The sequence below is a fragment of the Hipposideros armiger genome, unplaced genomic scaffold (genome assembly GCF_001890085.2).
Source record: "Hipposideros armiger isolate ML-2016 unplaced genomic scaffold, ASM189008v1 scaffold_1544, whole genome shotgun sequence".
NCBI lineage: Eukaryota > Metazoa > Chordata > Mammalia > Chiroptera > Hipposideridae > Hipposideros > Hipposideros armiger.
In genome coordinates, this window is record NW_017732894.1 from 53,935 (window position 1) to 65,846 (window position 11,912).

General features: G+C 32.2%; 1 pseudogene; it reads right to left on the reverse strand.

Moving 5' to 3' along the window:
* Positions 1-4,862: 4,862 nt before the first annotated feature.
* Positions 4,863-5,207, reverse strand: LOC109377774 (40S ribosomal protein S25 pseudogene; annotated as a pseudogene).
* Between the last annotated feature and the right edge of the window lie 6,705 nt (positions 5,208-11,912).

Genomic DNA, 11,912 nt, shown 5'->3' on the forward strand with positions numbered 1-11,912 from the left:
GTGAAGAATAAATACCCATTACATAAATGTCTGATATCTCTTGTTTGTGTGCTGTCATAAAACTGATAAAACGTGTCTCCAGTCTTAGCAAAAATGTTATCTAGTGGCTCTTTGTCTACTAACATAAGTATAACTTTGCACTGATTATAAATAAGACAACTAGCTATCAACCTTTTGGGGACTGTAGTGGTGTATATTTTTACATAATTCAAGTTAATCAGATGGTGTGAAGAATCACTGTTAAATGTTTCCATTGATATATACTATAAGCCTTCCTTGGGACAATATGTTTACAAGTAAAATTTCTGTTTTAGTGCCTAAGGACTGAAACCTATATTAGAGAGTATTATTACTCCTCAATACTTTTACTCAGTAAATGTAAGTTTCTTTGTTTTAGTGAGGACACTGGAATGACAAAATGATTTTTCAGAAAAGTAGTAGAATGAAACATTGATAAAATGAAAGCTATGCAAAAATTAGTTTAAATCTAGGCTTTTGGGTCACTGTACCATACATAATATTTATACAACAAAGTAATACCTTTTATCTGTTTTCAAATAATTGCAAGACAGGCAATGAGGATTTTAATTTCAGTTGAAACACTTTACATAATGCAATTATATGTTGAATTTCTTCACCTGATAAAAAGAACTTAGGGAGACACTCTTTTCAATTTTGACAACCTCAGAATGATTTTTTGTCAATAAATACCATACTTTATGCATATTTTCACCATATCAATGATCCATTATAATCTACTTTAACACTAATTTTGAAAATAACATTTGTGTAATATAATGGGCCCAATTTCAGGCTTACCATAAAAGACTAGAGCAATCAACTCTTATCAGGGAGTGGAGATTCATTTTTAAAGCACAAGAAACTGTTTTGTGAAAAATTTTCTCTCCCACCAACATGGGGATTTACTGGCAGGGTCTAACGAACTTTTTCCTCATGAGCACATCTGAGGGCTAGATCATGCTATCATTCAGAGATTTTCAGAGGGATAAGGGAGGCTGCCTCCCTAGTGAGGGGGTATATCAGAGTCTTGACTGTGGGGGGATAAGCAGTTGGATTAAAAATTGAAGATCCTCTGATAGCAGTACAAAACTAACCTTCTTTCCCACCATTGTGTGGCTCTTGAATTGATTTACTTTTTATTAATAAGTATACAATAATATTTTCTGATGTTTATTGAATATTTATATGACAGATAATGTGACAAAAAACTTTATTTCATTTAGTTCTCATAATAACTCTATGAGGCAGATATTCCTATCCCCATTTCACAATTGAGTAAATTAAAATATTAAGTAACTTATTCAAGTTGGGTATTGTTAGAGCTAGAGCTCAAAGAGAAGCCAATAAGACATTGAAGTCCATAATTTGAAGTACTGTTGCTCTACTATCTTGTCTAGTTTGTCTCAGTTTAGCATTACACACATCTTAATGAAATTGTTTATTTTGAAAATATTCAGTGCCATTTATATCTAGTAATGTGATCATGAGTAAAACATAGTTCCTAAAATGAGTGTAGCTATGCATCTAATCAAAGATCAGTTGATTTAATCACTGCAGTGAGGGAGCTCTTCAATATTGATAACTCATTAAAATGTTTCAGATAAAATATATGTAACCCTAAACAAAACTTATTTCATTGTTTATTGCATTTATAATTTATTCTATTTTAGGCTGCTTCCATATTCTGACTATTGTAAATAATGCTTTCATGAACATAGGGGTGCATATATCTTTTCAAATCAGTGTCTTGGATTTCTTTGGATAAATACCCAGAAGTGGAATTGCTGGGGCATAGGTAGTTCTACTTCTAAATTTTTGAGGAACATTCATACTGTTTCCATAGTGTCTGCATCAATTTGCAATCCCACTAACAGTGCACAAGGGTTCCCTTTCAACCAAATCCTCTCCAGCACTTGTTTGTTGATTTATTGGATAGCCATTCTGACAGGTGTCAGGTGCTATCTCGTGGTTTTAATTTGTATTTCTCTGATAATTAATGATTTTGAGCATCTTTTCATATGTCTATTGACCATCTGTATGTCCTCTTTGGAGAAATGTCTATTCAGGTCCTCTGCTTGTTTTTTTAATTGGATTGTTTGGGATTTTTTGGTGTTAAGTTGTATCAATTCTGTATAAATTTTGGATATTAACCCCTTATCAGATGTATCATTGGAGGATATCTTTTCCTATTTAGTAGGCTGTCTTTTTGTTTTGTTGATTGTTTCCTTTGCTGTGCAAAAACTTTGGTTTGATATAGTCCCATTTGTTTTTTCTTTTCTTTTGTTTCCCTTTTCTGAGGAGATATATCAGAAAAAAAATATTACTAAAAGCAATGTCAGAGAGTTTACTACCTATGTTTTCTTCTAGGAGTTTTATGGTTTGGGGTCTTTTAAGTCTATAATCCATTTTAAGTTTATTCTCGTATATGGTGTGAAAAGGTGGTCCAGGTTCACTTTTTTTGCATGTATCTGTTCAATTTTCCCAACACCATTTATTGAATCAACTGTCTTTACCCCATTGTATATTCTTGTCCCCTTTGTCATAGATTAAATGACCATATAGACATGGGTTGATTTCTTGGGTGTCTATTCTCTTCCACTGACCTATATGTGTTTGTTTTTATATCAGTACCATGCTGGTTTGGTTACTGTATCTTTGTAGTATAGTTTGATATCAAGTAACCTGATAACTCCACCTTTTTGTTCTTTGTCAGGATTGCTGTGGCTATTCAGGGTCTTTTTTGGTTCCATATAAATTTTAGGATTATTCTAGTCCTGTGAAAAGTGCCATTGGCATTTTGATAAGGATTGCACTGAATCTATAGAATGCTTTGTGTAGTATGGACATTTTAACAGTTAATTTTTCCTATTCATGAGCATGGTATATGCTTCCATTTATTTGTATCTTCAATTTTTTTCTTCAATGTCTTAATATTTTCCAAGTACAGGTCTTTTACCTCTTCAGCTACATTTATTCTTATATATTTCTTTTGATGGAATTGTAAAAGGGATTGTTTTCTTCTCTTTCTGAGAGTTCTTTATTGGTGTAGAGAAATGCAATCAATTTCTTAATATTAATTTTGTATCCTGCTACTTTACTGAATTCATTTATCAGTTCTAATAGTTTTTTGGTGAAATCCTTAGTGTTCTCTTTATATAGTATCATGTCATCTGCAAATAATGACAGGTTTACCTCTCCCTTTGCGATTTGGATGCCTGTTATTTCTTCTTCTTGTCTGACACTAAAATAAAATACTATTAAATGTCAACAGTAATTGAAAAATAAATAATAAAATAAAATAGGCCAAACAGAGAATCATGGTGGCATAAGTTTTTTGTTCTGTTCCTCTTTTCTCAAAAATAAATAAATAATAGAATAAAATTTATTCTAATTTATTTTCCAAGATTATTTTAAAATGATGTGAGTTGATATTTTTAAAACAGAAATTATAAGGGTCAAAACTGATTGATGTACAAACTTAGACCAAATGATCTGTACAAATAACTATTAATATACTTATTTATATTTTATTTATAAGTATTTTTAGGACATCAAACAATTTCACAGCTAAAATATCAATTCTCTCCAAAGCCCTCAAAGAAATTCCATTTAATAAATGAGGAAAATGAGGAAATAAATAATCCTTAATTCACCTGTCCACATAACTAATGTATGAACGTAGGTCAATTCTTGATAGAACTATGTATTAGTTTGTATAAAACTATATCATAACTACAGGTAAATGCAGTCAATACTAGTTGATAGACATTTTCACATCGATTTATTTTTATTTATTTTAGATTTTTCTTTATTGTAGTCTATATTCTCTTATTTACTCATTTCAATTTATTGGGGTAAAATTGGTTTATAACATTCTATAATGTGCAGGTATACAATTCTATAATACAATGTCTGTGTGTTGCATTGTGTGCTCCTCACCCAGAGTCTAGTCTCCTTCTGTCACTGTATAATTGACCCTCTTACCTTCTTTATACTCCTTCCACTCCTCTTTCCCTCTGGTGACAACCATTCTGCTGTTTTATTCCTTTGAGTTTGTTTGTTCATTTGTTGCTTTCTGTTTTGTACCCCACATATGAGTGAAATCATGTGGTTCTTGTCATTGTCTATATGATTTATTTCACTTAGCAAAATGCTCTCAAGATCCATCCATGTCACAAATGGCAGTATTTCATATTTTCTTATGACTAATATCCCACTGTACATAGCTACCATATCTTTATTCAATCATCTATTGAAGGACACTTTGGTTGTTTCCATATCTTGGTCACCAAGAATAACACTGCAATGGACATAGGGGTACATATATCTGTACAAGGAAGTATTTTCAAAATTTTCAGGTAGACATCCAGAAAGAGGGATTTCTGAGTCATATGTTAGGTCTAGTCTTAATTTTTAAGGAACCTCCATATTGTTTTCCATCAAGGCTGTACCAATTTACATTTCCACCAGCAGCATACAATGGTTTTATTTTCTGCACATCCTCTCCAACACTCTTTTCTTGTCTTATTGAGAATAGCCATTCTAACAGGTTTGAAGTGGCATCTCGTTGTTTTGATTGGCATTTCCCTTATAGCTACTGAGGTTGAGCATCTTCTCATATATCTCTTGGCCATGTGTATATCTTCTTGGGAAAAGTATATGTTCAGGTACTCTACCCATTTTTTTATTTTTTTGTTTTTGTTGTGGTTGTTGTGTTGTGAGTCCTTGATATTTTTGATATTACCCCTTATCAGAGGTATAATTTTCAAACACTTTCTCTCATGTGATTGTCTTATTGATTTAATTTTTATTTTTCAAAATGTCCAATTGGTGGGACCTGTTCATGCATCTTCACCAGCAGCTGGGGTATCCCAACCCTTAGTGTTTCTGATGTAAATTACTTGAGATCTGTGCTTTGAAACTAGTTTAATAGATCTTTTACAAGGAGCTCTTGGAGGGCTGCCCTGGCCAAAAGCTGGGGTTATAAGCTTATAGTTGGGGACTTCCTTACAGGGTTTGTCATATGTCACTTCGTTAAATAAGATTAGGTTGTTGAACTGGTCCCAAATTTTGCCTTTGAACCACTTCTTCTTTTTAACCTTGTCCCCAAATTTGTTCACTGGGTCTTTTTCTTTCTTGGCTGACTTTCCAGAATCTTTCTTTTTCTTGTCATTCTTAGGTGGCATGGTGAAGCTTGAAGAGCAGCTGCTACCACTGCAGTCTTCCCAAGATGTCAGATAAAAAAGTGATTGCCTTTTTGTTTTGTTGATGGTTTCTTTGCTGTGCAGAAGCTTTTTAGTTTTGTCTAGTCCCATTCATTTATTTTTGCTTTTATTTCCCTTGCCTTTGGGGACAAGTTCACAAAATCCTCTCTGAGACCAAAATCCATAGATTAGCCCTATTGTATGCATTTTTCTATGTATTGTTTCAGGTTTTATATTAAAGTCTTTAACCCAACCTGAGTTAATTTTTGTGTATGGTGTCAGGTAGCAGTCTAGTTTCATTCTTTTGTATGTGGCATTCCGATTTTCTCAACACCATTGATTGAAGAGGCTTTCCTTTCTCTCTTGTATGTTTTTAGTTCTTTTGTCAGAAATTAGTTGCATATATATAGTTCTGAGCTCTCAATTCTATTCCATTGGTCTGTGTGTCAATTTTCCTGCCAGTGCCACATTGTTTTGATTATTATAGCTTTGTATGAAGTCAAGGATTATAATACCTCTGGCTTTGTTATGTTTGCATAGGATTGCTTTGGCTATTTGGGGTCTTTTGTAGTTCTATACAAACTTTTGAGGATTGTTTTGTGCTATTTCTTTGAAAAAATGCCATTAGGATTTTGATGGGGATTGCATTAAATATATATATATATATATATATATATATATATATATATATATATATAGTTTTAAGTAATATCGCCATTTTAACTATCTTAATTCTCCCAATCCATGAGCATTGAATATCTTTTCCATTTCTTTGGGTTTTCTTGAGTTTCTTTCAACAACAACTTATAATTTGTAGTATATACATTGTTTACTTCTTTTGTTAAGTTTATTCCTATGTATTTAATCCTTTTTGTTACAATTGCAAATGAGATTGTTTTCTTCATTGCTGGTATTTCATTGTTAGTATATAGGAATGTAACAGATTTTTATACATTGATTTTTTTTTACCCTACAATTTTACTATATCTGATTATTGTTTACAATAGTCTTTTGGTAGAGTCTTTAGGGTTTTCTGTGTATAGAATCATCTCTTCTGCAAATAGTTAGTTTTACTTCTTCATATGCAACTTGGATGCCTTTTACTTCTTTCTCTTGCTCTGGCTAGAACTTCCACCACTATGTTGGATAACAATGGTGACAGTGTGCATCCTTGTCTTGTTCCTGACCTTGGAGAAAAAGTTTTTAGTTTTTCATCATTTAGTATGATATCAGTGGAGGGGTTATAATGTATGGCCTTTATTATACTGAGGTACTTTCTTTTAAATACCTATTTTATTGAGCATTTTAATAAATGAGTGTTATATCTTTTCAAATGCTTTTTCTGCATCTATTGATATGGCCATATGATTTTTATCTTTTATTGTGTTAATGTGGTGTATCACATTAATTGATTTGCATATGTTGAACTATCCTTGTGTCCCTGGAATGAACCCTACTGAACCAAGATGTCCTGCCTGTTTTTGCAAAGTATTGTTGTATTCAATTTGCTAGCATTTTGTTGAGGATTGTTACATCTATGTCCATCAGAGATATAGGCCTATAATTTTTTTCTATGTGTTGTCCTTGTCTGGTTTTGGTATCCTGATAATGTTGGCCTCATACAGTGAGTTAGGAAGTATTCCCTCTTTTTCAATTTTTTGGAAGAGTTTGAGAAGGACAGGTATTAAATCTTCTTTGACTATTTGGTAGACTTCACCAGTGGAGCTATCTGTTCCTGGACTTTTGCTTTTGGGGGGGGGGCTTTTGATTGCTGTTTCAATTTTCTTACTGTCGATTGGTCTACTTGGGTTTTCCAGTGCTTCATGGTTCAGTCTAGGAAGGTTGCATATTTGTAGAATATGTCTATTATCTTCCAAGTTATCAAACTTGCTAGCATATAGTCTTTCATAGTATTTTTTATAGCCCTTTGTATTTCTGTGGTATCAACTGTAACTTCTCTTTCATTACTGATTTTATTGAGTTTTTCTCTTTTTTCTGTGGTGAATCTAGTGATAGGTTTGTCAATTTTATTTTATCTTTTCAAAGAACCAGCTCTTTGTTTCATAAACTTTTTCTATTTTCTTTTTACTCTCTATTTTGTTTATGTTCTAATTGTTACTATTTCCTTCCTTCTAATGAGTTTGGGCTATATTTGTTCTTCTTTTTCTAGTCTTTTTAAGGTAAAGTGCTAAATTATTTATTTGAGATTGTTCCTATTCTTGAGGTAGGCTTGTAGTGCTATAAACTTACCTTTTAGTACTGTTTTTGCTCCATGTGTGTGTATATGTGTGTGTATATATATATTCCCCCCCCCCAGAAAAAACAAACAAACAACAAAAAAAAGAACACTTAAAAACTTAAAAGACTTGGAGAAAGTATTTGCAAAACATACATCCAACAAAGAATTGCACTAGAATTTTATACACACACACACACACACACATATAGAATTTCAGTAATGTGACAACCAATTTAAAATGGGCAAATATTTGAAAAGGTACTTCCACAAAGAAGATTTCTGTAGGGAAAGAAGCACAATCATTTTTGACTCTATGGCAATGCACATCAAAACTCCAAGGGACTACCACTATATACCCATTATAATGGTGAAAATTAAAAAGATGCATGATAGCAAGTTTTGGAAAGTCTGTGAATCAACTGGAACTCTAATATGCTATACTAGCAATGTAAAATGTTACAACAGTTTTCAAAAGCAGTTTAGTATTTTCTTAATACTTACCTACCTTATAACTCAGCCATTATTATTATGTATGATATAGCATAAATTATATGTTATATATATTTTATGCTATAGTAATAACAGCTACAGTATCACTATTTTTACTATCCATAATTTCTATATATTCGCCTAAAAGAAACAAAAGCATATATAAACACACAAAACTTGTATAAAATGTTAAGAGCAACTTTATTGCAATAGCCTAAATGTGTATCAATAGGTAAATGGACAAACAGATTTGTGATATATCTATACAATAGAACAGTGCTAAACAGTGAAAAGGAATGAACTGCTCTTATACCCTACAACATGGATGCGTCTCAAATAATTGTTTAATGAAATACTCATATGCCATACTGAAAGAACATATATGCTATATTATCTCATTTATTAAAAAGTCTAAGAAATGCAAATTATATCGACAAAAAGAAAACTAGTTTTTGCTTCGTCATAGAAAAAATTGGCAGAGAGGAATGGAAGAAAGTGATTAAATTATACAATGAAATTTGGAAGTGGTAGATATATTCAGTATCCTGATTGTAATGATGGTTTCGTGGGGGTTAACATATATCAAAACATATTAAATTCATACTAATCAATATATATAATGAGATTATGCTACATATGTATGATAATAGCTGAATATTTTAAAATGTAATTGTTGGTGAGGATTTGGAGTAACTGGGACACTACACATTTCTAGTAGGAAGCAGTTCTTATAAGGTGAAATGTTTATTTAGCATATGATGCAGATATTCCATTCCTCAGTTTTTCCCCAAGAGGAATTAGAACAAAAGAGTTGTTCATATATGTTCATAGCTGCTTTATTCACAAAATCTCAAACCTGAAAATAACTCAAATGTTCATTAATTATGAATGGATAAACAAATTGGGTTATATTCATACATGATGTATATACCACTCAGCAATAAGTATAGATGCATGCAACAATACTGATATATAATAATTTGTACTAGATGAAAGAATCTGGCTAAAAAATATACATGTATGATGCCATTTCTAGTAAGCTCTAGAACAAACTGAGGTAAGTTTTAGTGATGGGAAGCATATCAAAATTGACTACAGAACAGATTTATAAGAATTTCTTAAGGGATAAAAATTTTATTGGTGCTTACACACATTTCTCAGAATTCATAAAAGTGTAAATCTAAAATTGGCACTTCTTATTGTATGTATTTATCAATATGTTTGATTTAAATAATATGAAAGTACAAGGTTTCTAAGAAGCTGAATCTTAAAACATTGATATGACATTTTATATGACACTATAATATAAATTCCTGTCAATTTTTGCTAACTTTTATTTTTGTAAAACTGAAATTCACAGTCAGATCTACAATTAAGGCCATGATACATTCTTTCAGCATTTGAAAAATGGTGTAATTAAAAAGTAAAACACAGTTCTACATGTGGAATGCCAAATTCCAGCCATATTCAATTAATGAATACACAAACTTGTTGAACTTAATGCCCTTTTAAAAGGTTAAGTTCAATGAAGGCATTGTAAAGATCAATTATGAATTGTATTTATTTGTATAACTGTTGTGGTAGAATTTTTCATTTTACTATGTTTGACCTAAATTTGTTCTGTGAAACCGTGCAAAAGTTACCCTTGACTTTTGTTAGAAAATGTGTCACTGTTCTATGAAGAGCGTTTTCAGTGGAAATGCAGAATGTATTATATATAGTGTACATATAGGAATGACCAATGCCTAGATACTCGTAGAGCTTGTGGTTTAAATTAAAATTTAGAAGATTCTTCTTTATATCTGAGCAGCATGAAGGCAAATTTCCTTGTTCACTCCTGGTGATGTCCCATGGAGTTAGCATGGTTCACCTTGCTGAGTCACTGCTGTTTATCATCATTGTTCTCTCTGCTCCTGCGGTTTCTCTCCCAGTCTTCACATGCCATGTTCCCTCCCTGACCCCAGTTTCCTGTAGAAAATTCAGACTGCCCTGTATACAATTATAAAATAGGTTTTTCTGTTTTCATACTATTTTCCTTATCTTGCTTGTTTCCTCGTAAGACATTAACTATTGGGTTGTCGGAAAAATCATGACGCATTTTTGCAATGAAAAACATAGAAAAAATACGTCATAACTTTTTTGACAACCCAATATATGCATTAAATTTTGGGTGTATTTTTTATGGTTCAAAAGCTTCTAGGTTCTGTGAAAGCATACTGCGCCCGATTTTTGTCACTGCTTTCTACTTAGTGCCTGTATGCCAGGTACTCATGAAATACGGACTAGTTGCATGGATAGATGCATTTGCCTGATCAGAGCGGAGACGTAGGGAAAACGAGCTTTGTCAGAGTCTAACCAACCCTGCTGATCAAGTTTCTGTTTCTCAACCTTGGTGCGAGCCCTTGAAAGTGAGAAATTGGGACTTCTCCACTGTAGCAAAGGAAAAAATAAAATCCAGTCCATTGGTTTAGAAAATGAGCTATACATCTTGGCTACTGTGTAGCTTCAGATCTACTTTCATGAAGAGTAAATGAATTAAAAATTAAAAACCAAACAAACACCTAATTATTTGCAGGTCTACTTTTCAAACACATGGGTTATCTCAATTTATGGTGACCAGTCACCCAGTTAATAAAATACTTGTTTTCATCCTACCTATTACACTGATTACCTTTGGTCCTCTATGTCCTTAACCAAGCTATTGTTATCATGTTCAGTCTCACCAAATGTAGGTACTGGAAAACAACAGGATTGTTCTTTCTTTTCTTTTTATCTGATTCCAACTAAAATCTAAGTTAAGCCAAAACTCAAGTCAAGAACATGCAGGCTTTCTAGCCTAATATCCAAACTCCTCACAATCCAAGATTGTTTATTCAAATTGACCCAAATTAAAGAGGATCGAGCAAGAAAGGACAGTGGAAACTTAAGGAATCTGTTTGCTTCTTTTGCTTCCATGACACAGGTTTGACTTATTCATCACCTCTGGTTCACCTCTGGTTCTGCGGCTTGAGTTTATAAGAGAAATTCCAGTCCTTGGTGTTGGTGCAGCAGACAAATTCAGCATGTCAGTAGTCTGTTTGGTCTCATTTGCATCCTCTACTACTGTTTGACAACCTAGCAAAACTTTTAATTTAAGTAAGGAACTATAAGCAATTAAAATCAAGAGCAAACTAGATTTGGATTCAGTCATACATTTGTTCTTTGTCAGATTTGAGACTGGGGAAGTTATTCGACTCAGGTTGATTCATACCGAGTGTTACAAGGATTGAAGGGAGAACTCTGGTAACATTCTTAGTGGGCAAGGAAGACTAACTTGCCCAATATGTTGCAAGAAATATATTGGGGTCCCACTGAAAGAGAAACTACCATAGGAGACTATTTGAGCTTACAATGAAAGTCAACCTCAGCATCCCAGATGACAGGATTTCTGTGAGACTGGATTGTTTTAACCTGTCAGCAATAAAGATAATTCTGTAGAATAATCATTTTTATTAATAACACAATAAATAGAATAAAATGGTTAATCTATTATATTTATCATAATCTATTATCATAGAATAAAATGGTTAATCTATTATCATATTATCATATTTATCATATTCAATCAATTTTCTTCTAAATTTGTTTCACCCATTTTTATATTTTATAAATTTACCTTTAAAAAGGTCATTTCTTCTGAAGAGTATATGAATATTACAACAAATCATGTGTGAGTTTTACTTAGTAAAATATTAGCACACTGATTTCATGCCATCAACCATATTATTTTCCTCTAAGAAGAAACCTTTGATTTGGTTTCAAATGAGTAATAAGAACTCTATAATTTTATATTAATATTCATAAAAAGTAATGTCATTCTTACTTGATTTTCTCCACAGTATTTGGACAGTGTTGCAGGAAGTATACTGAGAATTACATTCATAAAAAAGTCAATTCAGCCTGAGAATAAAAATTTAATA